The sequence below is a fragment of the Tachypleus tridentatus genome, chromosome 3 (genome assembly GCF_004210375.1).
Source record: "Tachypleus tridentatus isolate NWPU-2018 chromosome 3, ASM421037v1, whole genome shotgun sequence".
Classification (NCBI taxonomy): Eukaryota; Metazoa; Arthropoda; class Merostomata; order Xiphosura; family Limulidae; genus Tachypleus; species Tachypleus tridentatus.
Genome location: NC_134827.1, coordinates 86,395,460 through 86,408,084, shown reverse-complemented (window position 1 = coordinate 86,408,084; position 12,625 = coordinate 86,395,460).

Below are 12,625 nucleotides of genomic sequence, written 5' to 3'. Positions count from 1 at the left end.
CGTTTTAATTAGTCTTGAAATGTGCGACTTCCTAATTGAACTCCCAACTTTAAATAACAACACAGCTTAACTGCAATTAATCTGTTCTGAATAGTTGTGTAATATTGTTATATTATCCTTTCCTTTGTTTATCTGATTATCTTTTAATTTACTTCGTTGTTTTATTCTGTATTTCAGTTACATTTTATCAAACGTTTCAACTTGATAAATGTTTGTACTTATAATCTCTACTATTAAATATAGCTTGCTGAAGATGTAATATATTTTACAAAACATTCAAGAATTAAATATTTGTTACTGTATATGCACACACACACATCAGATTTCGTTGTTGCTGTCGTTGTTTAGTTGCTCCTCATTAACCCTTAAACGGTGGCCATCATCAATTGATACTGCTGCCTGCAACATCCTCGCTGTTTAAAACTTCAACTTCTCTTCCCGTTGCTAAATGGAAGGTTTTGTGTGAATTTTCTATCAATCAATAGATGGCGCGATAGTATCTTTTTTTTCTCCTTTTTTAAAGTCGACGTTATTATTAGACTGACAAACAGTAATTAGTGATTTCCATAATTTGTTTCTATATTTTATAGAATGTATCCACCCAAAAACCTTCTTTCAAAATAGAGGTATTACTGATTCTAGTACTTGGCGATTCATAACTGTTGTTTACTGTCGGGAGGAAGAAATACAAAACACCATGAAGCAACGTATTGAGTTGAAGGTGCAGTTGTAAGTTGATATCTTTAACTAAGGTGCAGTTTTAATAAATATAACCATGTTTGGTGTGATAGGGATTCGAACCTGTGACATCAAATATACGTGGCCAACCGCTGAGCGACTGGGGTAAAATAGAGAGAAAGGGGTTTTGAATAAGATTGAATAGTTTCTTCAAATACGAGTTTTTCTTTGCAATACATTGTTTCGTTTAAGCCTCTTATTCTTATTTCTTTACCTTTGTTTTAACTTCCTCAACCATACGTTATATATAAATCACTAGTTACATAGTGGCTATTGTTTTCCTGATTCTGTTGGTACTAATACTATTTATTACGTGTGTAACGATTGCATCTCCTTTTAAAGCCTATACATGAAGAAGAAACTAATTGTTCTACGTTTCTAGGAAAAGTTTCACTCGGAATCTAATAATCTCTTGATTTCAGCGTGTATGTACAAAAAAATGCTGCACTAATTGAAAAGATCCCAGGGTACAAACTATGAGGTGAGATTGTAAAATGTATCCTGGGTTTTGGAGGTGACTGCGGAAGTAGGACCCACATTGCGGTGGGGATACACTGTCTATCATTCTTAACCTCCATTTGCCGGTCTCACATAAGAAATAAAGGAGTAGCAATAGAAATAGAAATTAAGAGAGCGAGATGTGGGTGTTTAAACCCACAACGTCCCACATCTATATAGACCCTTCACTGCCTGCAGACAACTGCTCTTCAAAGTAAAGAAGAAAAATTAATTGGAATAAGAATAAGAAAATAAGATACTGCCTTTTGGGGTAAATAAGTTGAAAACTTATCTCTTGAAGTTAGCATTCCAGACCCCGATATGGTAGAAAGGCACTAATTTATCTTACAGAAGACGAGTTATACTACACTAAAGCGTTCCATCCAGTTATCTATCGCCCATTTATTAAGTCTACTCTAATCATGCTCTAAAGAAGCCTTTATATACGGCAAGGTATACATTCGCATAAATAACCTTATTCATAACTAAAAATAGTTATTAAAAATTTCTCTAATTTTATTTCTTTATATTTATTCAATGCACTATTATATTTGTTGCAGAATTATTTAATAATTTTATTCAAAATTTCTTTATTAAATCCATTAACTATTAATTTTTGTGCCAGTACTTCAAGGTTACTAATAAAATATTGCAACTTTTTACAAATTGTACAATATCTGAATAATTGCAAAGTTATAATGCTTATAACAAAAGGGTATGGTACATTACTATTAAAAGAGGGTAAACCATAAATTAGAAAGGCTAAATATTTTCTCTTGTCAAAAATGTTTACATTGATATCCTTATAAAGTGCCCCCCAGTGGCTCAGCGGTATGTCTGCGGACTTACAACTCTAAAAACCGGGTTTCGATACTCATGGTGGGCAGAGCACAGATAGCCCATTGTGTAGCCTTGTGCTTAATTTAAAACAATTTTATAAATTACTTTCATTTCTAAATCTAAATAATGTACATTTATTCCAACTTCCGCAGTTACCGGCCTGGCATGGCCAAGCGCGTAAGGCGTGCGAAATTCAAAAACAAAAACAAACCGCAGTTACCTCCAAAACCTAGAGTATATTTTATAATCCCACCTTATAGTTTGTACCCTGGGATCTTTTCAGTTAGTACAGCATTTTAATTTATTTAAGTTTCGGCTTATTTTGTAAGTTATAACAAACTAATATAATTAGTCAGAGGTTTTGATTTGCTGTTTTTAACGCAGTCCTTCTTTGTGATTTTGTTTACTTAACTTTATCAAAATGTATTAATTTTCACTAAAATATATATATTGTCGTGTTTGAAAGGTTCGGCATTTTACTTTTTAAAGTAAGAGTAAACGATTTAACGCCCCCACAGCTGAAATAGCGGGCATGTTTGGGGTGACGGGGATTCGAACCAGCGACCCTCAGATTTGAGTCAAGTGCCTTAATCACTTGGCCATGCCGTACCAGGAGTAAACGATACAAGATAAATTATATTAAAAAAACAGTAACTAAAAGTTAAGAAAAGGGAACTATTAAAGCTTAGACACTGCATGACGCACGATAATAATTTAAGTGTTATGGGACTGGGCATGGCCAGATGGTTAGGACGCTCGACCTGCAACGTGAGGGTCGTAGGTTCCAATTTTCGTGCCACCATACATGCTAGTCCTTTAAGCCGAGGTGGCATTATTATGTGATAGTCAATCCAACTATTCGTTAATAAAAGAGTAGCCCAAGAGTTTGGCGGTGGGCGGTGATGACTAGCTGCCTTCCCTCTAGTCTTACACTGTTAAATTAGGGACGGCTAGCGCAGATAGCACTCATGTAGCTTTACGCGAAATTCAAAACAAACCAATCGATTCAACATGATTTTTATCAACGTTTTATATCTCGATGAAGTTTTTATATTTGCGACAATTTACAATTTATTTATAGCTTATATAGAAATTAGTTTAACGATGTGTCTAATAGATATAACGGTTCTTTCACAAAATATTACATGCAATATTTTCCAGTTGTAGGAATAGGCCCACCACCTGTTGTAGCTATTGTTTGTTTGAGCGCAAAATAACACAATTAGGTATCTACGCTGTGGGGATCGAACCTTTGTGTTAAGGCATTACGAGCCCTCGAGCTTATCGCAAAGCCATCGTAAGACACCTGTCCTGCTGACTGCCATCAGGATAACAGTTGTTAAATGACAGCTTATATTCTATGTGTATTTTGTCTCATGATACTAGCATTTACTCATTCGCTAACAATATATTGATTGATACATTTCTTTTTTCGCTTGGTCTACATATGCCATCTTGTGTTGTTACTTTTCATAGCAAAACAAAGGTTTTGTTCTTATTCTTACAGAGGAACTGAAAGTAAAATAATTTAATTTTACCCATGCAATTTAGATACACGATAAAAACAATAACAACAGTTAAGTAAAGGAGTTTGTAAACAAATCATAATTATTTACTATGGGCAAACAATCTCAAAACTGTTTGTCAAAGCGTTAATTTATTACACCTAAATATGTTATAGTTTTAACCACTTTTAGAGGCAATTACATCGATTCTACGATTGTAGAGAAATCGAGATTAATTTAAATTTGGTATGGGTATTAAAACTTTCACTAAAATAAAGTACAGAACAACGTTTCGACCTTTTTAGGTCATCTTCAGGTTAACAAAGTTTTAATATCCATATCAGTCGTCTTTAGAATAGATTTTTACGTCAAGTGGAATTCTCATCATCATGAATTTAAATCTGTTCCATGTTAACATTGGCTAGATGTAGTTTAATTCATATCAATGAATTTTGCCCTCTCAGTCAGAGGTTAAAGGTGTTAATCGAAATAAACGTTTTTGAAAAGGAGTATTTATGTACTGCAATGACTCTCCTGCAAGCGTAGTTAAGTCATTTCTCCATGAAAATAGTTCTCTCAATTTTACGCAAAAGTTATATTAATTAACTTTTCAAGATTTCGTATTGTTGTAATATTCAGAATTTCTATAGCTGTTGTAATCCTTTCAAGACATAAACAAAGATTATATATTTCTGTTTGGAGACATTCGGGTGAATTATTTTATTTTTAGCACACGTTATTTATGTTTAGATCTTCTATGTAAGCAGTACTAAACCCGCCCTTAGGCTGTCACACATGGCCAAGAATGGTACTGATCTAATCTCTCACTGTATGTGACCCGTATACACGTGCTGGATATGTTGTTAATTATTATACAACGATTTACTAAACACGTGCAGAATACAGACATAAAGGGAGAACTGTTTTATTTTTTTATACATAATGAACTAGATTATTGAGAGGCATTAGGAAAGCTTGAATTTGACTATAGTTGGAAAAAAAGACTCGACTCGTGATCCGAGGGTCGTCGGTTCGAATCTCCGTCAAACCAAACACGCTCGCCCTTTCAGCTATGGGGCGTTATAACGTTACGGTCAACCCCACTATTTGTTGGTAAAATAGTAGCTCAAGAGTTGGCGGTAGGTGGTGATGACTAGCTGTCTTCCCTCTGATCTTACACTGCTAAATTTGGGACGGGTAGCGCAGATAGCTCTCGTGTAGCTTTGCGCGTTATTAAAAACAAACAATCGTTTTGAATGTGTTTAACCGACTGAAGGCCAACATAAATCTATTTGAATCTCTTGGTATGCTGATGCTTGAATTATTTACCTTTCTACACAGAACTTTTGCAGTTATAGTTATATAACTCATATCTCTTTCGTATGAATATTAGCTAGCAAATTTCATTGAATACAGCCTATTGGTTGTCATCCTGTAATGTAGATATTAGGGTATGTGGTTCGCGTTCTGATACCACACACACACAACTGGGTGTGTTATATGGGTCTGACAAGAGTACTCGACGGTGTGAAGTTAGGTGATGCTTCCCTCTAGTCTATCACTTCAAAATTAGGAACAGCTAATGCAGGTAACCTTCAAGTAACTTTACGCGTAATTCAACACAAAAATAAACAACCAAAGTCCATTATCAAATGAATTCTGTAGTGTATAAATATATATCAAAGTTCAACATGTGATGTGTGTATTGTAGGAAGTCTATTTAACTCCTCACTTAGCTTCTCACAGGAATAACTATCCACCCCCCCCAAGTGGCACAGCGAGATGTCTGTAGACTTAGATCTCCAGAAATAGGGTTTCGGTACCCGTGGTAGGCAGAGCACAAACAGTCCATTAAGCAGCTTAGTGCTTACAAACAAACAGAAATAGTCCTGTTTATTTTTCTCTTTCAGTTGTTTTTTTCTTTTTGCTGGATCGAAGTTAAAAATAAAACTGACAAACGAATTTGAAAATGTTTCTCGTTATTAGAAAGTGCATAAGTTATATATAGATATTACTGTTTCAAAAGCTGAAATGAAACAACTTTATGAGTAATTTCTAAGTATCAGGTTATCCCTTAAGTAATATCTGATTTTATGTTCAGAAAGAGAGAAAGGTTTTCAAACGCTTTTACTGTTATTTAGGCCCGGCATGGCCAAGCGTGTTAAGGCGTGCGACTCGTAATCTGAGGGTCGCGGGTTCGCATCCCGGTCGCGCCAAACATGCTCGCCTTTTCAGCCGTGGGGGCGTTATAATGTGACGGTCAATCGAACTATTCGTTGGTAAAATAGTAGCCCAAGAGTTGGCGGTGGGTAGTGATGACTAGCTGCCTTCCCTCTAGTCTTAAACTGCTAAATTAGGGACGGCTAGCACAGATAGCTCTCGAGTGGCTTTGTGCGAAATTCAAAAACAAACAAACAAACACAACGTTTCGAGCTGGAACGCCATCCTCTAATGATTTGAAACTGTAATGGAACCGAATGTTTGATATAATAAAGGTTATCAAACATAGAACGTTCGAAATTAACATCATGCAACAGATCTAATGTAACATACACGTGAAACACTAGAAAAATATTCCCGTCACACCAAACATCAGTTGTGGGGACGTTATAACGTCACGGTCAATCCCAATATTCGTTGATAAAAAAGTAGCCTAAGAGTTTTCGGTGGGTAGTGAGGACTAGCTCCCATCCCTGTAGTCTTACACTGCTAAATTAGGGACGACTAGCGCAGATAGTCCTCGTGTAGGTTTGTGCAAAATTTAAAACCAGCCAAACAAACACTGGCAAACCAATGTTTTTACTACAAGATAATATATATAATAATAAATGAGCTTGAATGATACTTTAACATTTTTCTTTTTTTAAATGCCAATAACATTGACAGGTAAATTAGGTGTTCTGTATTGTTGCAGAGAAGCAATGCTACATTTCTAAAGTTCGAAACATAGCTGGGATTTAAAAATAAGAATAATAAAAAAGAATAATAATCAGGGTAACAAAATAAAGAAATAGATAAGTTAGTTTTTGGTCAAGAATATGTGTGTGTGAGAGAGCGAAAGGAAAAGACACGTGTGAGCTTGTAAATAAACATCTTTATGTGCTCGCATATGCTTATAAGCGCACTTGTGGACACTTACATCAACATAGACAGAGTTGGAGAAAATGGAACCTTTCATTTATTTCCCGATGGATTTCATGACGTCATTTTCATCCTATTGATTCTTTGTTCTTGTCTTTTGGTGAATAATGGAGGGTCAGGATTCTGAAGTGCTTAATGCTATGCTCATTGTTATTGAAATGTTTAGCTACAGGTTTGTCAGGATCATAATTCTGGATGTTACGGACATGTTTGTTCAGACAACACTAACATCTTGTGTGAATTAGTCCATAATAGTATGTACATTCTGTGAAAATGTATTCAGGACTTCGAACTTTAGGAAGAGCCAAGTACAAAAATTGAATAAGTTATATCAGAACGATTATGGAACGTCATCGCGTCTTTCCAATCCATGTTACCACGTTTGGTCATACTCTATCTGATGAGGGAAATGGCTTTTCAGAGCCGGCTTCAACAATTTGATTGCACAAAATTCCATAGACGTTACATCTGATGACTTGATGCGTCTTTGTACAAAATAGCATAAATAACCTTCTTGTTTTCCAGCCGTTTGAGGTGTGAGATGTTTCTATCGATATGCTGTAGAAACAATTTGTATACATGTGACTAGTTTTGATTTCTTAGAGAAAGAGCCCTCTTGATTACGTTGCATACTGATGTGTGTGGCAGATAGACAACTTTTGTAATTCATTTTCGTCTTCGTGGATTCTCAGCTGTTACAAAACACCTTACTTTGCTTACCAGGTCTGTGGCACAATTTGTTGGTGGTCTATTTTTGGATGGTCTTGGGTCCCCCAAGTTGATCCGTATACTTTTGTTTTTACGTACAATTAAATATAATGAATATTGAGTCACAGAAAGTTTCCACATATCTTTCCCAAGCTTGATTAATTTTTAATGGTATCACATGACCTATAAATAATGTTTAAATATAATTCTGGTGCCTGCTGTTCTGCCATAATTTGTTGATTTAAATATTTAAAATTATTTTAATATAACGCATTCCATCCCTGTATACTTCAAAAAATATAAAAAAGGTTAAGCATTAAAGTTAATTTGAGTATGACATTTACTACATTTTTCTACAAAGGGCTGTTACACACATTTTCCGAAATAGATCAGTTTTCAGTGGCATCACACTACCGACAAAACACCATACAGTATAACAATGTAGTTCTAATACATGCCGTTCCATTACGACTTTATATCGGTTGTTGTTGTCACGTGACTCGCTAATTTTATTATAATGGTATCATTCCTTTTGCTGGGGCAGATACTAGAGATCAGTAATCGAATACAAATACGATTACTTCGTATTTTTATGAATACGAAAACGAATACATGATAATGCATTCATGAATACTTTATAAGATAATATGGAATAATGATAAGACAGCAGACGATAAGATTTCAATACTTGTACTTCATGAAACAAACCTTTTAAAAACTGAAACAAACAACTTTTGAAGAAATAATAACATTCTAACGTTTCAATTTTTCAAAATGTAATAGCAAAATTCTATAACACAATATTTTTAAAGGAGACTTGTAGATATTATAACTGTCCATTGTTCCTTACGAACATCAATCTCTCAAATGTCCTGTCAGTGAGACGGTAGCGATCAGGTCTGAGGGTTTACCTCCAATGCTACACAAATGTTCAATGGAGACAGGGGATAGTGGAACACTCAATTAGAGGTTGACTGGTATAGATATGGTAGGAAAGTTTTTGTTTGTTTTTCATGGATCTTCAAATAACGTAAAGGGTTGTTTCCTTCAGGAATTCAAGGACCATTGAGATAGATTTTGATCTCTGCATCGCCTGAATATGAGGTGGCTGGTTTCTTGGGTTAAGTCCTCTTTTGATTCCATTGCTAAAGGGTTATTTCTTGCTGCAGGAGAATTCGATTGGTCCATAAACCATGGGTCTAGTGATACAACAGTCAAGTTTAAACCTGGGAGCCAATTCTGCAGCCAAGCAGAAGACAGCTTGCTCATACTGAGTCAGTTGGACATGAACAGATTTCTTCAGTGCAGAAACGAGATTGATATTATATCTGGACTGCATACTGCTAATCTTAGTCATCAGTCCGTAAGCATATGACACTATATAACTGTAGGTAACGATGTTCTGACTCTGCATGAAATCTGGCGCAGTTCGATCTTCAAAAGTAAGTTTCGATTCATTAATATCTATAATATATTATTCAATTTGTCTTCGGAAATCTTCAATAAAATATTAATCATCTTAATTTCTGAGTTCTATCATATTGGTATTACCGACTGCACTCTGGCCTCTTCCACAAGTATCAGTTGCATGTATTGATTTTCGAATGTATGACACGATGGGTGACGCTTTGAAAATTACTTTCAGCAATGGTCCAACTGTTTTTATGTTATCACTAAACAACAAGCTGTAGCGCTTGGGTCACGTTCAGGAAGAAGTTCGAATAAATTGTTTACTGATTTGGATTCATCCAAAAGTTCATCTTTTGAGTCAGTGCTATCTGTAAATGAACTATCATTGTCTTTCACACTAGGTACTGTTGGGGTTCAAATTCAAGCAAGTATAAAGCCTGATAATGTCGGATGCATTATCAGATGTCATATATGACAACTTGTTGTTAATGTTAAAAATATTTATTATTTCACCATACTGAGATGCAATGTTACCTGATGTCTAAATGGCTGTTTACATTTTCCAGTCAAGTATAAAATAATCAGTGACTCCAAAAAAGCTCTGGATTTAGATATTACTACAGATATCCACAGTGTCAATGATAGTTGGTACAAGTTACAGTGTTTCTTTGTGTATTTTGAATTTCGCACAAAGCTACACGAGGACTATCTGCGCTAGCCATTTTTAATTTATCAGTGTAAGGCTAGATAGAAGACAGTTAATCATCACCACCCACCGCCAACTCTTGGACTACTCTTTTATTAATAATTAATGGATTAATCATCAAGTTGTAACGTCACCACGGCTGAAAGGGCAAGCATTTTTAGTTTGACAGGCATTCAAACCTGCGATCCTCAGATCACGAGTCGAGCGCCCTAACCACCTGGCCGTGCAGGGCGGACTTAATCGAATCTGTGCTCGATTAACATTATGGACATATGACTATGACTGAGAAGAATATACCAAGAATCTATGGCTGCCATTAGGTCTTGAAAACCTTTTGACTACATTACTGACAAGGGTTGCAGTGTATCAACAATGGTATTGATGAGTTTGTTGGTGATATGTTTCTGACGAGAGTGTGTAGACTTATGTTTAGTTGATTCTGTACATACACCTATACCTTGCTGAAAGTACCAGTGTGTTTGTGTATGTGTTTTCTTATAGCAAAGCCTCATCAGACTATCTGCTGAGCCCACCGAGGAGAATCGAACCAAGTACTAGAGCCAAATATAGACTTCTGTAGCTCATGATTGCCCTAGAAATAAAAAAGCATATCTTATTTATATAATATAGGATGCAGTTTATAATAAAAATACATAATAAATAAAAATGATTAATATCGTTCAAAGCATAAAAAAATTTAGTTCAACTACAAAATATGTAAGAAGTAAATCTAAAGAACCCGAAACTGGTTCTCGATCGAATAAAATAGGTTGGGCTTTATCTAAAATCAATAAATAATGAGTTGATGGGGATACAGCTATAAACTCATGTTAATAAAAATACATTTGAAAGTCCGTGTTAATGAGAATATAGCTATAAGCTCATGTTGATGAGGATACATTTAAAAGTCCACGTTAATGAGGATACAGCTAAAAGACAGAGTGGCGAGGAAAGATTTAAAAAGGAACAGTGTAATGAAATGGAAGATAGTACACAGTCTTTTCTAATTTGCATTATAACTGCTGATAAGTTGTACCCATCCATTCAGCAACAGCTTCGCTGCTGTGAAAGTTACGTATAATTGACACACAAATATTATATAGATGGACGAATGAAATGTAATATTTAGATCCGTAAAGGGACATGTCCAGAGTTAGCATGTCAGGTTATGTTTGTCACAGTTTCCAAGTCGATAAGCATTTTATGATGCTTTTTCTACGACACAAAAAACTAATTGTCTTGAAGATGCTAATAACTGTGATCACGTTTAAACTGGTTAGATATGACCATAAGTTTATTTGATTACCCAACCACGTATCATGTTTATGTTTTGAAATCGAAGGCAAACAAAATTTTTCTACTCCAACAAGAAACTAGTGCTCCACTAGGCCCAAGAGGAATTTTCAATATTCTAATTTACCTTTCTCTTGTTTTAACTAGGTAATATAGAACGGGAGTCAGGGTAAGGATGTATATCTTTAATGCATTTGGAAGACTGATTCCAATAGTCATCAGGATCAGTATGGAGAATTGGAGATACTAAAATGCGTTCACGTATTACCCACAATTGACAAATGCATACAGGAATCGACCCAAAATTGTATAGCAGAGATTATTGCAGTTAGGATAACCAATTTTTCGTATACATTTATAGAAAGTGGATGTATAAACAGTGTTCAACTTGACCAATGCCAACCTTATGATGTTGGGACAGGAAATAATATTTTCATTTGATATGAGTTATGTTCAATCACTAAGCTCGTTTAGAAACGCTTGTTCACAACAGTTTTTGAAATAGTCATGACACGCAATGAGGGAAAAACGTTCAAAACAATTGGTTGATTGGATATTTCAGAGCAAAGTACATTGGGCTATCTACTGTGTCCATTGAGGTAAAGAAAACCTAGGAATTTAGTCTTGTTAATTCTTTAGTTTACCGCTGTCCCCCCACGTGGGGACAACAAGATCAACAGCTAAAGAGAAACACTGTTTGAAAAAAAAAAAAAGGAAAGTCGTTTTATAACAAAATAGTGGAAAAGCTACCAGAGGAAACCAACTACATCCTAGCTACCTGTGGCTAAATAGGTACTCGAGTTAGATTTTTCTTGTCTGGATACAAGAACAACTGTTCTAATTAGTTATCTGTTTTAGTGCTCATACTGAGTGTAAAGTTTCTTTGAGTCCAGAAATCAGCTTTAAATGTTTCAGAGAAACAGTCACTAATAATTTGGCTAAATAGATTGGAACTATAAGTGAAGACTGCTGAAAAAATCGAGACCAAACATAAGGGTGTAAAATAAAAATGCCGAAGTCTTCGCCAACTAACATGAGAAAAAAAAAGACTGCCTTGAATATTGTTGTAAGTGCATATGGTCTGATCAGGAAAGAAACAGTAACATTTTAAGTGTTGTGAAACAGAACAATGTAACAACCTCAGGTGATGTGAGTGTTGTGAAACAGGACAATGTAACAACCTCAGGTGATGTGAGTGTTGTGAAACAGAACAATGTAACAACCTCAGGTGATGTGAGTGTTGTGAAACAGAACAATGTAACAACCTCAGGTGATGTGAGTGTTGTGAAACAGAACAATGTAACAACCTCAGGTGATGTGAGTGTTGTGAAACAGAACAATGTAACAACAGAACAATCAGGTGATGTGAGTGTTGTGAAACAGAACAATGTAACAACCTCAGGTGATGTGAGTGTTGTGAAACAGAACAATGTAACAACCTCAGGTGATGTGAGTGTTGTGAAACAGAACAATGTAACAACCTCAGGTGATGTGAGTGTTGTGAAACAGAACAATGTAACAACCTCAGGTGATGTGAGTGTGAAACAGAACAATGTAACAACCTCAGGTGATGTGAGTGTTGTGAAACAGGACAATGTAACAATGTGAACAACAATGTAACAACCTCAGGTGATGTGAGTGTTGTGAAACAGAACAATGTAACAACCTCAGGTGATGTGAGTGTTGTGAAACAGAGTGTTGTGAAACAGAACAATGTAACAATCAGGTGATGTGAGTGTTGTGAAACAGACAATGTAACAACCTCAGGTCAGGTGATGTGAGTGTT